The sequence below is a fragment of the Pararge aegeria genome, chromosome 8, assembly GCF_905163445.1.
Source record: "Pararge aegeria chromosome 8, ilParAegt1.1, whole genome shotgun sequence".
Classification (NCBI taxonomy): Eukaryota; Metazoa; Arthropoda; class Insecta; order Lepidoptera; family Nymphalidae; genus Pararge; species Pararge aegeria.
In genome coordinates, this window is record NC_053187.1 from 11240724 (window position 1) to 11251543 (window position 10820).

The window sequence follows — 10820 nt, forward strand, 5'->3', positions numbered from 1 at the left end:
ATCGATAGTCCTGCCAGCCTGGTGGTAACAGCTTATAATGAATAATGCCCTTCCAATCCCACCACACACACATCATCACCTTGTTGCGAGTTAACCCGGGTTTCGCCAGTCTGTGAAGCCTGACCGGCCTTTGACCACGACCTTTTGCGCACGTTCTTGTCGTACAGGATCTACTTCTTCTAGCTTCTTCAAAAATGGTTCGGTTTCGATACCTCTTAATAAAGAATCACAAATGAGTACACGGTTCATTAGGTTTCTTTCAGTGAGCTCGTTAGGTACCCAAATATCCATTTTTTGTACCCAGTTTTTTTCAAATGCGCCAAAACTGTTTTGTGGTCAATTCCCAGTTCTTCAGCTACGTTGTAACTACGAATATGCCGATTAACTCTACTTTTTCAAAAACTGCATCCATTTTATCCGTAATAGGGCGACCAGAGAGAGGTGCATCTTTGACATAAAAATTTCTAGATTGAAAACGCTTAAACCAAATTTGTGCTCCCACAGACGCTACACTAGGTCCATAAACATCGCAAATTTTTTCGCGGCTTGCGTTGCATTTTTACCATTTTTGTAGTAAAATTTTAAAGTGTATCGAATTTCTTCATTTCAATAATGATCTTCTTTAAAATTGAAACTTTTAATGGTAAAAAAAACTAGCCAGGTACAAATAGCCAAAGAGATTTTATTACAAGTTTATACTACATACTATAATGCGAAAAGACTTTTTCCCCAACCTATTATTAAGGTAAACTTAATATTTTTTTCTTAATTCAGCTTCCGTATATCTGAGTAAACGAAACTTGAAAGTAACTAAAAACTTGAAATTAACTTGTTTTTTTTTTCACCAAAATGTTGCATTTCTTTTGAAGAGTATTTTGAATATTTTTTAAAACCTTATTTTTAACCTGCAATGGCTTATATGTTAATTTGTTTAGGATAAACTCTGCAACTGAAAGACCTCTTAAACAGGATAGCCCCAACCGATTGAGCTAAATCTTTTTATACACGTTTGGTTTGGATGGTAGCACATGACGGCAGAAATAGCATCACTCTTAATCCAATATCCCCCACATTGATCCAATTTCCACTCAGAAAGATAGCGAACTAGATTTTTTATCATAAGTCCGCTATAGCGATAGTGGATATCAAATGAAAGTGTTAAAATAGAAGAACAAAAAATTATAAAAGTATAGAATAACAAAAGTTTGTTTTTGAAATATGTTTTGTATCCTTAATACTAATTACGGGAAATTCTAAGCGTTTAAGATAAACAATAACTGAAATTTGATTGAACCACACCGAAGCGTTACGGGATATAGCTTTTATATTGAGATGAAATAGAGGAGAGGTAATCAAAACTATCATTAGAGGTTGCAAATTACATGTAACGTTGTGGTTAGTTTCGATCTACAACCTTTCTACGATTTTATTCATTTTCCGTAGACGATGAACGATATTATCAGGTACAAATAAGACCCGATACATCACTCTCGAAGAGACAGATTGTCGAAGATAAGGCGGGTAAATGTCCTGCTTGCGATAAATCTTAATGATATATCACCACAAAGTTTATTAACGAGGACGATCAGAAAATCTTAGCGGGGGTTGGTAATTTAACAGTTTTATCTATTTGTGTATCTAGTTTATCGTATTTAAGAAGGTTGAGGAGCAATTCACTCTTTCAAACAATTCATAATATCGGGTTAAACTCAAGCTTCAAATAATCAAGTACATACGAAAGTATTTTGAAGCAATGATTTTGATAAACTATGGCGAAGATAAAATTGAACCTTTTACTTTAAGTAGGGTCTTTGTGTGTTATTTTTAAGTTTTTAAAATAACCTTACGTAACTATGCTCTGTCATGTGTCATATATATTAAAATAAATCTAAAATGCCTCTCGCAACGTTACGTTTTGTTAAAATTCTTAATTTTAGAACTACATATATATCTCGACTATCATTTTCAAATAAAACTGTTTTAAGCAATATTAGTAAAACCCCGGTACCTTTCGGGTACACCTCATGGTAGAACTATTAAGCAACTGAGGCTTCATACAACGTGATGCAGTATTGTCCTGCTTTTGTTAAAATGTGGCTTCCTGTTTTATATGAAAAGTTTTACGGCGACAATAGCCGAGAACTTTCATTTGTGGGTACAAAGCGAATACGTATGTAACGACCTCAAAATTACCTGCATATTAGATTGTATACGAGATGTTTCGCAGTAGTTTGGTCCCGGAACGTGTCGTGTTCTGAGATCCCGAGACTTTTTGTAAATTTAGTTGACATCGTTCCCTGGACTTTCGGTTCGAGAGTTGAGATACAGTCATTGAAAGCGCCATCTATTAACTTAACTAATCATTATCGAATACTTTCATAATACTCTTTAATCTGTTCATCGTGTTCATGTCCATAATATAGTACTGTTTTAAGATATTTGTAACTCAGTGAAACGAAAACTCAATTTTACTTAACGAGGGGAAATTATGTGCGCCGTATAAATTCTCTAGTACCTATAATCATTTTTGTTCTGTTTAAGTAAATACACATGATCTACTAGCTGGCTCATTTAGGCCTAATGGTAAAAAACCAATAAACAGGTGTTTCTTTTGGGTCCTACATATGAATAATGATGCAGTTTTTCAGTAATTCTTTTCTATAGAAACAAAAAAAACAACAAATTATAACAATCCAAATGAATTTTAAACTACATTGTATACATGACCAACATTCGGAAGCTGTATTTTTATATAAAGCTAGCGGTCACGCACGATCTCGTCTGCGTATAAGTCAACCTTAAAAGATAGTCATATTATGTTGTCGCGGACTGTTTTTAGAACTTTGAAGGAGGAACAATTCCGTCATACTTACTACATACTACCTCGTTTTGGCGTAAAATTTATTTGTGTGTATTTATTTGCATGCCAATTTGGCTATATTACCAGATTTATTTTTTTATCCTAATTTGAAGAGATGATTCGCTGGGCGAATATGCCTCTCTGTAGTGTTACACTACGTATAACTGTACAGCAGTAACCAGGACTGTCATCGAGAGAGGAACTGTTATTGTCTCTTCTCGATACCAATCCCAACCAATCGCAACTGTTTTCTTGCTGTCATTGAATATGCTGGCCAGATTTCAAATGAGCGAATGAAATGATTATGATTGAATAATTACTATTATTGATACCAAAATATTATACGGTCCCCTAGGAATTCCAACCCGATAAAAGCCAACATAGATTATTTTTAAATAGATCGACGTCTTGAACAGATTATAAACCCGTCTAATAGAATTAATATCACTCAAAAAATTACACCATGGTCGCGGTTACATACCTATCTCGTATTATCTCTTTAACTATTCCTCCAAATTATATGCAGTAAAAGGGAAAAGTCTTTTGTTTTAATTACTTGAGACGATAACTTTACTTACTTTGATAATAATTCATAGTGTTTGATAATAAACATGAGCTAAAGATTTAATATATTTTTTTAAATAAAAAACTACATTTTGTTTCTTAAATATAAAGGCATTTTCAAGCTCTACAACTTATAAACTCTAACTCTATCATTATATATCTCTCATTGTTAAATTTGCGTTCATAAGAGACATTTTCGTTCGACCGTTATTCCTCCGACTTACTCGTACTTTGCCAATTCGACTACCACGAAAAGTTCATTTCAGTTTTCAGGTGAAAGAATTTTCAAAATCGGTTCAGTAGATCTAGATCCATTACCTCCGGCAACTTCACAAACTTTACTTCTTTATAATATTAGTATAGAAGTATAGAAAATCCATTCCTATTGTAAAATATTTCAAATCCAAATTGGAGTTATTGTAGGAGTAGTACCTAATTGAATAGGTGGTTGATTTATTGCCAGGATGTATCTATATTTACACCCCTACTAATAAATGTGTTGATCTTAACGATTGATTGGTAAATAAAAGTGCATTCACTTCAATTAATCTAAAACGACTATTGGGAGTGCCATGAAAGTACAATGATCCATCCAATTATTGTGATAAAGAGAAAGAAAATAAACGTATACCTTGCCAAATTGAAATACTGCAGATATAATATGTTATATTAATGGTTTTAGAGTTACATATTTCTTACAACATGTAATGTACGAAGAGAAATAACACACAATTTATTTCGTTTCGGCTTCGTATATTGAGTTTCATTGAAATTACCTACATGGATGAGTAGAGAAATCGTTTTCTTTTAATAAGGACTAATGCCACAATAGCTTTCGTAACTACGTTTATTTTGCAATCATGCCATATGTCGAGAATTATAAAACGTTTTCTTGGCAAGAAACAAAATAAACGGGATTTTTTGGTAGAAAGAAGCCTGCTTTGTTTCAAAATGTCCTGTTTGTTTTCTCAGTTGTTCGGAGGAAGACACTTGTTGGAGTATGCTACTGACACTCTAATGAGCTTTACCTACCTATAAAAAAAGTAAAAATGTCTGAGTTATCTTGTGAGCTTTTTGAATAACCTGTTATAAAAAACATTAAATTTCAATTAACCTCACGCAACATCACTTTTTCTTTTTTCTAAAAATTAAGAAAAAAGAAAACAAACTTCTAAAAATTATATCAAGTAATTTTTTACTTGATAATGACTTCAAATATAACTTTTTTACTTTTAATTTGCAAAAGCGGATTTTTTTACTGACTTACAAACAAGGAGGAGATCATCAATCCGTTTGTATTTTTTTTAATTGTTTTTAATTTCCCTCGGTTTGTTACCTCAGACCTCCGTCATTATCTTCAGTTTAAAGTGACTAAACGGAGCTTTAGGAAAGCAAATGTTACGTTTAAAAATACTCAATTCGCTATAGGAGTCCTAATAATATTTCAGGAGTTCCCTCGATTTCTCCGGGATCCTTTCAACAGATATTGACCTGGTTACAATGGTAGCCATTAAGTAAAGTGGGAAGTATACCGTTAAGTATAAGACGGATTTCTGAGGCAACAAAAAAAAACTTTCCTTTTTTTTAATTAAGCTTGCGCTTGTGTGCAAGTACCTTGTGTGCAAGTATTAAAAAAAATATAAATTAATTTATTTAGGAAAACCAACAGCTTATACAATTTTTTTTGTCTAAGTTTCTACGTTGTGAGTTAAGTGAATGTTCAGCTTATTACAGGTTTTCACAACGATTGCAAATAATTTATAAATTAATTAATTACATTTTAAAATAAAAATTAAATTAAATTACAAAAAAATATTTCGCATGACACAGTTCCAACCTTCAATTTTAGTAATGATGATCGTACTATATAGCCTACACTGGTTTAACAGAGTTAAAAAGGGCTACCCTTGTCATAATCCCATTTAAACTTCATTATTGCCAGGTAAAATGGAATATTTATTGGAGCTTATATTTCAAGGGTTCGAGGTTAGAGCCCCTCATTAAAATTTGATTCTTTAGTACAATCGTTAATAGGTTGTATTTGTTCAAATTTGTATTTGTAGAGATTTGTTTTGTTTAATTCTATTTTATAATCTATCCTCTGCTTTTTTAATTCCTACAACCTATAACTTATTTTACTTGATACATGCAATGTAGGTGTTTTTTTCTTATATCTTCAAATAAAATAAGAATTAATTGTTAAAGGCAAATCTATTATTATTATCATTCAGAGATGTATGTCCCTCTAAAATTATTGAACTTAACCACTGATCATGAAATTTCAAAACCATCACGAAAAAAAACAATTTATCTTGGACTTTGCAATACTAAAATACATTCTGATTCTGATTCTGGCGGTTCTTAAAGTTCTTAGGTTGACAATTACAACCATCCACGTGATGACATCCAATTAGGCTCCTCCTTTACCGAAATATTATGTTCAATGTTTCAGGCGTGAAAGGTAACAACCAAGCAGATCAAATTTATGATTTAACAACCTAATATTTTGTCGTATCCGATAGTCGGCTCAGGGTATAATTACTTTGAACAACGTTCGACGGATAAGGGATATACATATACTAAACTAACAAGTTCTCTAAACAGTTTAAGGTTATCCTCATCTTTACCGCAAGAGTTATTGCTGATAGGTCTCGTAAATCCTCCCTCGTAAGGAGGCGGGGGCCCTCTGGGTATTTTGATTGTCCACTCGTGTTGTTCTTATAGTAATCGGTTGAAAATCACTGATTCGCGCGCTTATCAATATCGTTTTTGTTTAAGAAGACTTGCTAAAGATATCGGTGCTTATCTCGTTGATCAGGCCAATAAGTAACCCAAAAGTAACAGATATGGAATAATAAAAAAACAATAAGGAAGCATGATGTGCTACCTCGTGGTTTTTTAGCACTTTTGTTTTAAGTCGTGTCAACAAAGGCTGCCTTTAGGCTCCTATCTTTAGGAGAGATCAAAAATGCCCCTTTTACATGCGTGGGCATGTAAAAGGGGCATTTTTCCTAATTATTAAGTGCTGTCTGTATTCCCTGCAATGATGTATTTCATCTTCTTTTTTCTAAAGGTGATATGTTTATTCCAGGTATAATACCTTATTCAAGTTACATGCAGTAACATTACTGACCCACAAGATTTTCAAGTAAATGACCAGAATAGAAATAATCAAACTTATTGTCAAAACAAACAAACAAACAAAAACCGTATGAAAGTCGTCACGTCGAGCTTTCTTCCAAATAGTCTAATGCGTAGGTACCTACCTACTTTTAATGCATACGTAAAAAAAAATCTACTGTAGTTTGACAATTATAACTAATCTAGCTAATGCCGCGGTGATAGCCCAGTGGTTAGGACTTCGATTTAACTTACCGTGGGCAGAGTTCGAATCCCAGCACGCACCTCTTACTTTTTCAAGTTATATGCGTTTTAAGCAATTAAAATATCACTTGCTTCAACGGTGAAGGAAACCATCGTAAGGATATATGCATGCCTGAGAGTTCTCCATAATGTTATCAAAGGCGTGTGGACTTGTTGTGGACTGTCCACCAATCCGCACCGGGCCAGCGTGGTGGACTACGGCCCCAACACTTCTCATTGTGGGAGGAGACCCGTGCCCTGTAGTGTGCCGTTAATGGTTTGATATGATGATGATGATAGGTGATCATCGCTAATCATCTTCGCTAATATAGCTTCAAATCTTGTGGGACCACTATGTTTTCCTGGGATGAAAAGTAGTCTATATTCCTCTCCGACCTTTCGACCTTTCAACTAACTCTCTGCCAGAAATCAAGGCGATTTTTGCTACTTAGGGTTTGACAAACTAACAAACAATTTTCGCATTTAAAATAGTAGTGAAGATTAAACATTAAACAATGACCTACGAGGATTCCAATCGAATCCTTGGTCTGAGAAAAAGCCTTCCATACATTACTCAATGAACATGTTTAACAACGGTTTCATACTATCCGCTTTTGCCTATTATCACATACATAATACATAATCCGTTAAAATCCGTAGTTTGTATTGTAAATTACATTCAACAAAACCAAAATACATCACTACATGATTTTCGCGCCGTTACCTCACGAGTTATTGCCAATACCGATATCGTAAAACCTCCTTTTCGAATTGTAATTTAATGTACGACATTCTGTTTTACGTGCTTATGGTGCCAGGTTTGACACAAATCGGCCTATATATATCTCGGCAAAACCTTACAGAGTCGTAAGTCTAAAGAAAATGAAGATTTTTTTTTTATCTAGGTAATTTAGATAAAGCATGAAATGATGGCCCAGTACGTAGGACTTCGATTTCACTTTTGGTGGGCCGATTTCGAATCCCAGACCGCACCTCTGACTTTTATATGTCATTTAGGCAATTAAAATATCACTTTCTTCAACGGTGAAGGAAAAAATCGGTAGGAAATCTGACTGCCATGCATGTTCTTCATAATGTTCTCAAAGGTGTGTGGAGTTCACCAATCCGCACTGGGTTAGCGTGGTGGACTACGGCCTAAATCTTTCTCGTTGTGGGAAGAGATCCGTGCCTTGTAGTGGACTGGAAATGGGTTGATATGATGATGATAACGATGATGAAATAAAACAAATTTAAATAAGCTTGATGTTTTGGTTCTTCTGGTTTTTTGTAAAGTCGAGTAATTTGACAAGGTCTGGAAAACTTGTGGCAGCTTTTGTTAAGGAGGCTTTTTGCTGACCTAAATAACATCAAAATAAATCGAATTTACACATCAACTTTCTCTTATAAAAATGCAAGTTATCAATGAACACAGAATGTATATCTACTTTAATTTGAGTTGAATTGGCTACTGCGTTAAAAAGTTTCACTGTCAAGATACGTTAGCGTGGATGCACTCTTCCTTTGATCCTCCCCTTCACTTGTGCCGTATCCTAATGCATTTTGGTGATTATTCTCTTTTGGGTTCCTTCCTACACGTAAAAATGTATGACGCAATAACGTAGTAGACACTCATCTCCCCCTCAGCTCGTGAAAACCATCTAGTAAAGTTTTAAATGTGTTTTGGCAAACGCACATAAAAACTGTACTAATTACAAACGGTTAATCACAGTAATATAAGTTAGCGAACGAGAAGATAAACGACGGTCTCCGGAAGTAATTATTCAGTCCGTAGTTTTAACATCAACCAGTAGGTACTAGAATACAGCAGGATTGCTGCTATACTCTATTATCTTAGTGATAAAATAAAAACGCTTATGCACATATAATAAACGGTTTATTTTGCACCGTTAATAAGGGCACTTAGTAATATGTTATTATTGGGTGATGTAAAATAAAATATGTTTCGTTATTTAATTAACCTTTAAAATAGAAATAATGCGGAGCACAACATCAATGGATACAAAATATAAGGTTTACTAATTACGAGAAAGATACTCCACAGACTATAGAGGTACATAATGTATTTTCTCTGAGACATATCTGTGAAACCGGAAACCTAATAGTTTTTCAGTAAACCACTGCTATAGTTTTTACTATCATCCCTAACAGCACATCGCAAGATTAAATTCATCTGAGTCCTGTCACTTTATTAGCTTCACGTCGCGTAGTCTAGGTAGGTACTATGCTCGTGTCGGCCTTTTATCTTCAATAGGATTGTCATAAGTAAACACTTAGAATGTTCTGAATTCGTTTGTATGGAAAAATAAATACGTTTTTTATATTTTCTATTTTTACAGGGCGATTCCTTATGAAATATACTGATGCATCCTTCAACATTATTTCGTAATTCAGTAACACGTTCTATAATCAGGTATGCATATATATAAATTTTACCTTATACATTTCATAAAAATCTAGTGACCTTTCTAGAAGACACTCTTTTAGTTTTGATTTTAATATATTTAGAGTTAGAGGTTAGAGAGGTCATATATTTTTCGATAAAATTGAAACATATTTAACCATTTTAACTGACAACTTAACAAATAAAATTGGTAAGGCGGTTTACCTTACCTTCCTCAAAGGTTGGGCAAAAGTAAAAATATTTTTCGAATGTCAGTGATAAGCGCGTAAAACGAAGTCAAACTCTTCAGCTCTATTATTAGGATAAATATATATTTAACTTAAAAATTTCAATTCACTCAATTTTGTTAATTGTCATTAAATCGAAAAAATAAAATAATGTATTGATTATTTTTAATATTTTAAGACATAAATGAACAATAATTTGATAACATTAATATTATATTAAATAGATAGATATAGATAGATAGATAGATAGATGGAGATGTAGGTAGATACATTGTATTTTTTTCGTGCAGTTCTTTAGCGATGCAATTTGTATAACAATTAGGTATTCTGCTTTCATTTGTTCTTCTGTTATCTTTAATTTCGATCTGCTATCTTAAATCTTTTCGTTTCGAGCCTAGAACCGTTTAAGATTAAGACAATAGCAATAATAGATTCTAGAACCATTTAAGATTAAGACAATAGCAACAATAGATTATAAAATAGAATGTTTTCAGTAGTTCATCGGTAAAAATGTTATCCAATATACCTATTTTGGTTCTACCTATATATTGTTTAAAGTAAGAACTAAAAATACTTTGTTTCACTTTTAATAATTTCAAAAGCATATACATATTACTGTACTTAACTTGAGATACTTCAAAATATCAGCATTCGTTTCATATTTGGGCAACGCAAATATGACCATGTATGACAATTTCGTTCTCGTCTCAAGTGGTTACCCATCCTACTTCGCCGGAATTTGCATATTCTTTCTATTCTCTACTGTGTGTTGTTTCATCCTTACACCTGCCTTACTTGAAGGAGGAATTTGAATTTTTGATCGGCCAGGTGAAGTTCTCCGCACTGCGAGAAAACTGATCCTAAAGTTGCTTTCACATAGTTCTTCTGGTTGGAGGCAAAATCTATCCAAATCTTTAAAAACCTGTGAAAAATCACATTTTGTCTCAATGGTCTGAAGAACCTTTATAGTTCACTACTCCCTTCTTCTTTTCGTTATACAACGATATGTATATTTTATATATTTATTTAAGTAATGAAATATGTTTATACGGATATTTCTGTATATGAACCACCTACCTATTTTCTGTATTTGTTTTTTTCGCCATTGGTTGCCACTTGCCTGGAAGAAATCGCTATGAGGCGATAAAGCCGCCAAGTTGTATACGCTGTTTTGTTATACTATTCCTTTTTATGTTATTTTTGTGGTGTGCAAAAAACACATTAATTCATACTTTATAATGTACAACTTGTTTCAACTACTCTACCAAACATTATACAATATTATATAATCCATTTTTTTACCAAACGTTATACCAAACATGATAATAATATTTTTTATTGTACAATAGTTATATTCTTACAGCCATGTAAGATGATGTATAAT